The sequence below is a fragment of the Triticum aestivum genome, chromosome 7B (genome assembly GCF_018294505.1).
Source record: "Triticum aestivum cultivar Chinese Spring chromosome 7B, IWGSC CS RefSeq v2.1, whole genome shotgun sequence".
NCBI lineage: Eukaryota > Viridiplantae > Streptophyta > Magnoliopsida > Poales > Poaceae > Triticum > Triticum aestivum.
This window is the reverse complement of record NC_057813.1, coordinates 244072557-244083840: the sequence shown is the minus strand read 5'-3', so window position 1 is coordinate 244083840 and position 11284 is coordinate 244072557.

The following is an 11284-nucleotide window of genomic DNA, read 5'->3' as shown; positions in this document are numbered from 1 at the left end:
GTTATTCTAGTACGAACTCTTTTATAGATCGATCCGAAAGAATAGCTTTGTGGTGGTTTCCTACCCGACCATAATCTCTACGTTTGTTCTTTGCTATTAGTGGCTTTGGAGTGACTCTTTGTTGCATGTTGAGGGCTTGTCATATGTTCTATCTATGTTATTATTGTTGAGAGAACTTGCACTAGTGAAAGTATGAACCCTAGGCCTTGTTTCCTACCATTGCAATACCGTTTACGCTCACTTTTATCGCTCGATACCTTGCTGTTTTTATTATTTTAGATTACAAAAACCTATATCTACCATCTATTCTGCACTTGTATCACAATCTCTTCGCCGAACTAGTGCACCTATACAATTTACCATTGTATTGGGTGTGTTGGGGGCACAAGAAACTCTTTGTTGTTTGGTTGCAGAGTTGTTTGAGAGAGACCATCTTCATCCTACGCCTCCTACGGATTGATAAACCTTAGGTCATCCACTTGAGGGAAATTTGCTACTGTCCTACAAACCTATGCACTTGCAAGCCCAACAACGTCTACAAGAAGAAGGTTGTGTAGTAGACATCAAGCTCTTTTTTGGCGCCGTTGCCGGGGAGGCTAGGTAAGTGAAGGTATATCTTTAGATCTTGCAATTGAATCTTTTTGTTTCTTGTTTTAGCACTAGTCCAGTTTATAAAAGAAAATTACAAAAAAATGGAGTTGAGTTTGTCTCATACGCTTCACCTTTTTAATATCTTTCATGAGTATGATGGAAAGGATAATTATGCTCAAGTGCTAGAAGAAGAAATCTTTAAAATGTTTGGCACTAAATCTTTGAATGATGAGCATGATTGCAATGTTGTTAGTATGAATTCCTTGAATATCCATGATGCTAATGATATGCAAAGCCACAAGCTTGGGGAAGCTATGTTTGATGGAGATGATATTTTTTGTCCCCCAAGCTTTGATGAGCAAATTTACTATGATGAAAGCATGCCTCCTATTTATGATGATTATTGTGATGATACGTATGCTATAAAGAAGAAGTTTGCTTATGTGGAGAGTAGAAAATTTTCTATGCTTGTAGATCATGGAAAGAATGCTTTAGGTGCTGGTTATATTGTTGAATTCATTCATGATTCTACTGAAAATTATTATGAGGGAGGAACATATGCTTGTAGGAATTGCAATAATATCAAGTTTCCTCTCTATGTGCTTAAATTTTTGAAGCTATGCTTGTTGTGCCATCCTATGCTAGTTGATTATTGTTCCCATAAGTTGTCTGCTCACAAAATCCCTATGCATAGGAAGTGGGTTAGACTTAAATGTGCTAGTCATATGCTTCATGATGCTCCCGTTATGTTTCAATTCTTATCTTTTTTATGAGCATCATTGTCATCATCATGCCTAGCTAAAAGGCATTAAAGAAAAGCGCTTGTTGGGAGACAACCCAATTTTTATCCTTACTGTTTTTGTGTGTCCACATGATTATGCTACTGTAGTAATCATGTTTTATAGCTTTTTTTAAATAAAGTGCCAAGTAGAACCTTTGGGAAGACTTGGGTGAAGTTTATATGATCTTGCTGTAAAAAAACAGAAACTTTAGCGCTCACGAGATTAGCTGCCATTTTTTTACTGAAGAGTTCTTTTAGGTTGATTATTTTTGAAGATGATTAACAGACAAATTTCTCAGGTCCATAAATTTATTTCATAATTTTTGGGGTTCCAGAAGTATACGTTTTATACAGATTACTACAGACTGTTCTGTTTTTGACAGATTCTGTTTTCTATGTGTTGTTTGCTTATTTTGATGAATCTATGGCTAGTATTAAGTGGTATGAACCATAAAGAAGTTAGAATACAGTAGATATTACACCAATATGAATTTATAATGAGTTCATTACAGTACATAAGTGGTGGTTTTATTTTCTTATACTAACGGAGCTTACGAGTTTTGTTTTGAGTTTTGTGTGGTTGAAGTTTTCAAGTTTTGGGTAAGGATTCAATGGACTATGGAATAAGGAGTGGCAAGAGCCTAAGCTTGGGGGTGCCCAAGGCACCCCAAGGTAATATCCTAGGACAACCAAGAGCCTAAGCTTGGGGATGCCCCGGAAGGCATCCCCTCTTTCGTCTTCGTTCATCAGTAACTTTACTTGGAGCTATATTTTTATTCACCACATGATATGTGTTTTGCTTGGAGCATCATTTTCTTTTGTTATTTTTTGCTTTCTGTTAGTTAGAATGGTGTTTTGCATCTTTAGTTTCAATAAAAAAGTCAAGGATAGCCTTTGCCATGCTTATTTTGCCTGTCTGCATGTTGCTGTTTTGAAAACAGAAAGTTTACCGCTGTTGAAAAAATTCCCTGAAAAAGTCAGAGCATGGTCTAACGTTGAATCTTTTTGCATATTGATCTCTGACTAATTTATTACAGTGGGAACTTTAGTTCATAATTTTTGGAGTCAGGGAAGTATTGATACTCTTGCATTCTTTACAAACTGTACTGTTTTGACAGATTGCTGTTATGATTGCATTGTTTGCATATGTTTGCTTGTTTAATGATTTTATTTGATGATAGAAGTATTAAATATGCAGAGGCATTTAGTATGCAATGTTGGACAATAATATAAGTGATTTTTTACAGTAGAATATGATAAGGTTTTGCATTGGTTTATACTAACCTATCTCACGAGTTCTTGTTGAGTTTGTTGTGAATGAAGCTTTTGATAAAAAGAGAAACCATGATATGAGAGGAATTAAGGAGACACAAAAGTTCAAGCTTGGGGATTCCCAAGGCACCCCAAGATAATATTTCAAGAACTGTCAAGCATCTAAGCTTGGGGATGCCACGGTAGGCATCCCACCTTTCTTCTTCAACAACTATCGGTTAGTATCGGTTGAGCCTAAGTTTTTGCTTCTTCACATGAGTTGTGCTATCCTTGCATTGTAGTTTTCTTTAGATTTTCTTGCTGTTTGAATGAAGTATCAAGATCTGAATCCTTTATTGAGAGAGAGCCTTACATGAATTAGAATTTGTTAGAATACTCTATGTGCTTCACTTATATCTTTTGAGCGTGATAATTTTTGCTCTAGTACTTCACTTAGATCTTTTAGAGCACGGTGGTGGTTTTGTTTTGAAGAAACTATTGATCTCTCATGCTTCACTTAGATTATTTTGAGAGTCATTAATAGCATGGTAATTTGCTTAATGTTAATATACTTGGTGTTCAAGATATGTGAAACTTTCTTTTGAGTGCGCTGAATACTAAGATAAGTTTGATGCTTGATAATTGTTTTGAGATATGGAGGTGATAATATCATAGTCATGCTAGTTGGGTGATTATGAATTTGAGAAATACTTGTGTTGAAATTTGCAAATCCCGTAGCATGCACGTTTGGTTAAAGTTATGTAACAGATTTGAAACATGAAGTGTACCTGGCTTGTGCATCCTTATGAGTGGCGGTCGGGGACGAGCGATGGTCTTTTCCTACCTATCTATCCCCCTAGGGGCATGCGCGCAGTACTTGAATTTTTGATGACTTCTAAATTTTTGCAATAAGTATATGAGTTCTTTTGACTAATGTTGAGTCCATGGATTATATGCACTCTCACCTTTCCGCCATTGCTAGCCTCTTCGGTGCCGTGCATTGCCCTTTATCACCTTGAGAGTTGGCGCAAACTTCGCCGGTGCATCCAAACCCCGTGATATGATATGCTCTATCACACATAAACCTCCTTATATCTTCCTCAAAACATCCACCATACCTACCTATTATGGCATTTCCATAGCCATTCTGAGATATATTGCCATGCAACTTCCACCATCATCATCATGACATGCATTACTTTTGTCATATTGCCATTGCATGATCTTGTAGTTGACATCATATTTGTGGCAAAGCCACCATGCATTATTTTTCATACATGTCACTCTTGATTCATTGCACCATCCCGGTACATCGCCGGAGGCATTCATATAGAGTCATATCTTGTTCTAAGTTTTGAGTTGTAATCCTTGTGTTGTAATCAATAGAAGTGTGATGATCATCATTATTAGAGCATTGCCCAAATGAAAAAAGAGAAAGGCCAAAAAAAAGAAAGGCCCAAAAAAATAAAAAATAAAAAAGGGCAATGCTACTATCTCTTTTTCCACACTTGTGCTTCAAAGTAGAACCTTGTTCTTCATGTAGTCTCATATATTGTGCTTCAAAATAGCACCTTGTTCTTCATGTAGTGAGCCTCATATATTGTGCTTCAAAGTAGCACCTTGTTTTTCATGTAGTGAGTCTCATAAGTTGTCTTTTTATACTAGTGGGAATTTTTCATTATAGAACTTGGCTTGTATATTCCTACGATGGGCTTCCCCAAATGCCCTACGTCTTCATGAGCAAGCAAGTTGGATGCACACCCACTAGTTTTCTTTTGTTGAGCATTCATAGCTCTAGTGCATCCGTTGCATGGCAATCCCTACTCCTCATGTTGACATCAATTGATGGGCATCTCCATAGCCCGTTGATTAGCCTCATCAACGTGAGACTTTCTCCTTTTTTTGTCTTCTCCACAATCCCCATCATCATATTCTATTCCACCCATAGTGCTATATCCATGGCTCACGCTCATGTATTGCGTGAAGGTTGAAAAAGTTTGAGATTATTTAAGTATGAAACAATTGCTTGGCTTGTCATCGGGGGTATAGAAGTTGGGAACATCTTTGTGTGACGAAAATGAAGCATAGCCTAACTCTATGATTTTGTAGGGATGAACTTTCTTTTGCCATGTTATTTTGAGAAGACATGATTGCTTTGATTAGTATGCTTGAAGTATTATTATTTTTATGTCAATATGAACTTTTGTCTTGAATCTTTCGGATCTGAATATACATATCACAATTAAGAAGATTTACATTGAAATTATGCCAAAGTATCACTCCGCATCAAAAATTCTTTTTTATCATTTACCTACTTGAGGATGAGTAGGAATTAAGCTTGGGGATGCTTGATACGTCTCCAACGTATCTATAATTTTTGATTGCTCCATGCTACTTTATCTACTGTTTTAGGCAATATTGGGCTTTATTATCCACTTTTATAGTATTTTTGGGACTAACCTATTAGCCGGAGGCCCAGCCCAGATTTGCTGTTTTATTCCTATTTTAGTGTTTCGAGGAAAAGGAATATCAGATGGAGTCAAAACGGAACGAAATCAACTGGAGAAGTTAATTTTGGAAGGAAACCAATCAGATGGGCTTGGAGTGCACGCCAGGGGAATCCCAGGCTGCCCACGAGGGTGGAGGGTGCGCCCACCCCCCCAGGCGCGCCCCCTGCCTCGTGGGGCCCCTGTAGCTCCACCGACGTACTCCTTTCACCCATATATACCTACGTACCCTAAAACTTCCAGAACAGAAGATAGATCGGGAGTTCCGCCGCCGCAAGCCTCTGTAGCCACCAAAAACCAATCGGGACCCTGTTCCGGCACCCTGCCGGAGGGGGATCCCATCACCGGAGGCCATCTTCATCATCCTGGCGCTATCCATGACGAGGAGGGAGTAGTTAACCCTCAAGGCTGAGGGTATGTACCAGTAGCTATGTGTTTGATCTCTATCTCTCTCGTGTTCTCTCTCGTGTGCCATCTATGGCACGATCTTGATGTATCCCGAGCTTTGCTATTGTAGTTGGATATTATGATGTTTCTCCCCCTCTACTCTCTTGTGATGAATTGAGTTTCCCCTTTTGAAGTTATCTTATCGGATTGAGTCTTTTATGAACACTTGATGTATGTCTTGCGTGGAATAACCGTGGTGACAATGGGTTATTCTATTGATCCACTTGATGTATGTTTTGGTGATCAACTTGCGGGTTTCGTGACACTTGGTAACCTATGCATAGGGGTTGGCACACGTTCTTGACTCTCCTGTAGTAGCTTTGGGGCACTCTTTGAAGTACTTTCATGTTGGTTGGATGAATCTGAGATTGTGTGATGCATATCGTATAATCATGCCCACGGATACTTGAGGTGACAATGGAGTATCTAGGTGACATTAGGGTTTTGGTTGATTTGTATCTTAAGGTGTTATTCTAGTACGAACTCTTTTATAGATCGATCCGAAAGAATAGCTTTGTGGTGGTTTCCTACCCGACCATAATCTCTACGTTTGTTCTTTGCTATTAGTGGCTTTGGAGTGACTCTTTGTTGCATGTTGAGGGCTTGTCATATGTTCTATCTATGTTATTATTGTTGAGAGAACTTGCACTAGTGAAAGTATGAACCCTAGGCCTTGTTTCCTACCATTGCAATACCGTTTACGCTCACTTTTATCGCTCGATACCTTGCTGTTTTTATTATTTTAGATTACAAAAACCTATATCTACCATCTATTCTGCACTTGTATCACAATCTCTTCGCCGAACTAGTGCACCTATACAATTTACCATTGTATTGGGTGTGTTGGGGGCACAAGAAACTCTTTGTTGTTTGGTTGCAGAGTTGTTTGAGAGAGACCATCTTCATCCTACGCCTCCTACGGATTGATAAACCTTAGGTCATCCACTTGAGGGAAATTTGCTACTGTCCTACAAACCTATGCACTTGCAGGCCCAACAACGTCTACAAGAAGAAGGTTGTGTAGTAGACATCAAGTGCCCGTGCCATGGCGGATCTGAAGGTGCAAACCGGACAAAGCTACTTCACAACCAATGTTTGCTTTCAACTAGCCACTACGATTTGGTACGGACAAGAAAAGTACAGTAAACAAATTACGATCTTTTTTCCAGGTGAGATCAATAACTTAAGCACATATGGAAGAGTACCACCTCTCTTGTGACGCCGTGTAGGCCTATGCTGATACGTTGAGGATGTTGTGGGTGCGATGGCTGTCAGCGGCGGGGAAGAAGACTTTAGACGGCAGATGGCCAGGTCGGGGGATAAATCCTGGTGCCATGGACGAGGAGGTCGTCGGAGCAGCAACGACAAGGTGGACGACGGCGCCGAAGAAGCGAGGGGATGGAATGAAAGGATCCTGGTCCAACGACGTGGATGAGAGACGTCCATCTCTTGCAGTGGACGATGGGGTAGGGGTAGCGGCTCCGGCAAGGTGGAGGATGGGGTGGCGGACGGAGGAGGCTGGCCGCAGTGCGGAGGTTGTCGTGCCGCTGAAGGTGTATGAATGGGGAAATGGAGGGGAGGGGGGATCTCAAACTTTGGGATGCGCTTCTCTGAAATGTGGGAAAGTTATGAACTTATCCCCCGTTTAAAATTACGTACATCGCATCGGTTGGGGATAGGACGGTAATCTCGCATCTCCCAAATATTTGCCGGTAACTATTTCGGGCGAGGAGAGGGTGTTTTGCCGCCCACGGTTGGCACCCACGGTGTATGGATGGGGCTGACAGGTAGGGCGGTTGCGTCACATCTGGGGGAAGTTACACATCTGCCCCTTGTCGGTGTCAAAACCGGCAGATCTCGGGTAGGGGGTCCCAAACTGTGCGTCTAAGTCTAATGGTAATAGGAGGCGGGGGACACAATGTTTACCCAGGTTCGGGCCCTCTCTATGGAGGTAATACCCTACTTCCTGCTTGATTGATCTTGATGATATGAGTATTATAAGAGTTGATCTACCACGAGATCGTAGAGGCTAAACCCTAGAAGCTAGCCTATGATTATGATTGTTACTAAATCCTCTGGTTTATATAGACACCGGAGGGGGCTAGGGTTGCACAAAGTCGGTTACAGAGAAGGAAATCTACATATCCAAATTGCCAAGCTTGCCTTCCACGCAAAGGAGAGTCCCACCCAGACACGGACGGAGTGTTCAATCTTGTATCTTCATAGTCCAACAGTCCGGAATAAGCATATAGTCCGGCTGTCCGAGGACCCCCTAATCCATGACTCCCTCAGTAGCCCCTGAACCAGGCTTCAATGACGATGAGTCTGGCGCGCAGATTGTCTTCGGCATTGCAAGGCGGGTTCCTTCTCCGAATACTCCAAAGTAGATCTTGAACACAAGAATTGTGTCCGGCTCTGCAAAACAATTTCCACATACCACCATAGAGAGCACAATATTCCACAAATCCAATCTGCTGACAACTTTTCACAGCATGACATCACTCCATGGCCCGGTTATCATTTGAACCGTTTTTCTCAACCTGCTGCTGCACATATTGCAAGGCGGTTTTATTGGCACGTCTTGTCGAAGCAGAGACGTGTCCCCTTATCACGGGATTCTCATCAATATGGGTGTGGGTAACCCAACTGCGCCATCAACATGACGCTTGGGAAATAAGCGAGTTTACAGGGCAAGTGGGGAGGTGCATGGTTTCTACCGCCTTTATAAAGAGAAAAGGATTCCCCTTCTTTACTCACGCCTCCTTCTTCCTCCACTCATCCATTCTTGCTCGCTCGAGCTCTAGTGCCCAAGCTTTCTCCACAAAGTCATTTCAAGAATGTCCGGAGCGGGAGGCAAGTGGATGGTCTCCTCCGTTACGGTGGAGGACATCATGAAGCTTCGGGAGGCCGGATACCTGGCCGCAGACATCACGCACCGGCTCCCTGCCGAAGGGCAGATCTTTCCTACCTCGAAGCCCCAGGAGAGGGTAGTGTTTCTCTCTCACTTCGTCCGCGGACTGGACTTCCCCCTCCACCCATTCGTCCGCGGGCTTATGTTCTACTACGGGCTGGACTTCCATGATCTGGCCCCCAATTTCATCCTAAACATCTCGGTGTTATCGTCGTGTGCGAGGCCTTCCTCTGCATTACGCCCCACTTCGGCCTATGGCTAAAGACCTTCAACATGAAGCCAAAGGTGGTGGGCGGCCAGCAAGCGGAGTGCGGGGGTGCCATGGTGGGCATGATGCCCAATGTCACATGGCCCGAAGGCTCCTATGTGGAGACCGTGAAGGGGTGGCAATCGGGGTGGTTCTACATCACCAAGCCGCGCGACACCAACTGGGCGGCGACCCCTGAATTTTGATCCGGCATTCCCATGCGGCTCACCTCCTGGAAAGAGAAGGGCTTAGCCTGGGGCTCATCGGTGGAGCTGACCAGACTTTAGACCTGCATCAAAAATATGATAGGCAAGAAAATCAAGCTTGTCAACGTGGTCCAGGTCATGCTCATCCGCCGGATCCTTCCGTGTTAGAGACGGTCTTACAATATATGGGAGTTCGACCCGGCCGAACACCCAGACGCTGCAAGAGCTCTTCGACACGATGCACGAAGATGTCTAGAAGGTGCTGTTCAAGGCCACTGAGGTACCACCGCCCATAGCCGAAGATCGCGGACTCAGCACAAAGCGCCCCGCCAATCCGGTAAGTTTTTATATTTTGCAAGATGTGCCTTTTCTCAGCATATTCGCGGGAGGAATCTAAGCCTCCATGCCAATTCTACAGAACTGGGTAGCAATAGCGGAGCAGATTCACTGTCCGGCTCCACTACCCAAAGATCCAGCATCGCCTATGTTAATGAAGATGCTGTTTCCGGCGCCCTATGAGGTGCCGGAGAAGAAGGCCAAGAAGAAGGCCACGGGGACCAGGAAAGGTGTCTGGCGTAAGGTGGCTTCAGACATGACGTCCGAAGACACCAAGACGCACTCCTCCAACGAAGTCGAGGAGGAGGAAGAGGAAATCCCTCCCCTCCAACTGGGGGGGGGGAGAAGAAGAGGAAGGCTGCCCCGTCTGGGGAGGCCAAAGGGTCCAAGAAGGGAAAGACCTCCCTTCTGGACCACTGCACCACAGCCACCTAGAGCGGCGAGGAGTGGTTGCCCAGGGACAACCCCTGGTGAAGTCGTAAGTATCCGGACACCATAATACTTCCGGTATGTTTTGCTTTGTTGCTTCTTATTATGCCGAACATGCATATGCAGTCCGGCCAAATCCCACATCGGGGCATCTCTTCGGATGGATCTTTGGGCCTGTCGGCGATGAACAGCGATTCACTCCCGACAGCCTCCTCCCCCAAGCTCACGGACGACACCGAGGTGTTGTCTCAGAGGATACCGGACCAGGGGGAGACAGTTTTGGAGACGCCCCCAGGCGAAATTCCAGTCGCCGAGCACATGGGGGAAGACCCCCATGGATTCCGATAACGGGGGCCGCATCAAGTCTGGCCCCCAGCCGGGTTTTGCTCTAGAACCCCTAGTGGTTCCGGATTCGGGCAGGCAGCCTCTCTCTAATGGGGGCGAGCCGCTCGTGCCGATGACCTCTGTCCATCCAGAGGCATCGGACAACTTGCTAGAAGCGCTTTGCGGCGCTTCCATTGGTGAAGATCACCGTACCATCATGAGTACGGTGATTGAGAAGGTCCGGTTCGCCAAAAGCGGATTGACCAAAGCCTGCGCTAGCCTTCTAACAGGCTTTGAGGTAAGTAATAAAATTGTAAGAAAATATCATAGTATAGACAGTAGCCCCTGATGCTTTGTTTGGTGTTCAAAAAGAAAGGCCGAATAGAGGATCAAATAACGTCCACAGGAGTCTAACAGAATATGTCTATGTGAATAAGCAGGTGTCGCTGCTAGCCGCTGCCGCTCGTACTGCGGAGGTCTTCGGACTGAAGCGGGACTTGGAGTGGACCGAGGGAGAGCTTGGCCTCGTGAAGAGGCAGCTCGAGGAGAACAAAGGTACACAATACCCCGTCGGTATATTTATAAAGAATAATGGTTTCCGCTAATAGAAGCGTCATGAACTTTAATAGGGGCCACGACCGAAGTGGCGGCCCTTAAGAAGGCGCTGACCGAGGCTGAAGACAAGGCGGCCAAGGAGCGCGCCGAGCGCGAGAAGCAAGAGGCCCGGGTTGATGAGGTCTAGCAAGATCAAAAAATACGAGTCCTTGGAGCGTGACTCTAAGACTCAAGAGTCTGAGCTTGCTAAGGCCCTCCAGAGTGCGCGAGATGCAAAAGCCGAAGCCCAAAAGGCCCTCCAGGAGATTCAGGCGGCCAAAAATATAGCGGCGGGTAAGGCATTCATTATGCAAAGCAAGGTGTGAAGGAGACTTTCCTTTTACTTACCCGAATTTGGAGCTCTCCAGGAGCATTCGCATATCTACCGTGCAACATATCTGATGCCGCAGAGTTCTACCGAGCTGAGGAAGGGAGATCGACGGAGAAGTTGTTCTGGTCCCAATATATTGGGACCGAACATCCGATGCCCTTGAGCCACCAGCTAAAGCAACTGGTCGAACTTCACAAGGCGGCCGAACTAGCCATGAAGGACCTCATAGTCCGGTTGTGGCCTGCCGAGCCCCTGCCCAACAGCTATTTCGGCCTAGTAAAGCGGCTTGTAAATGCCTGCCCGCAGCTTGAAGTCATAAAAGCGGTCAG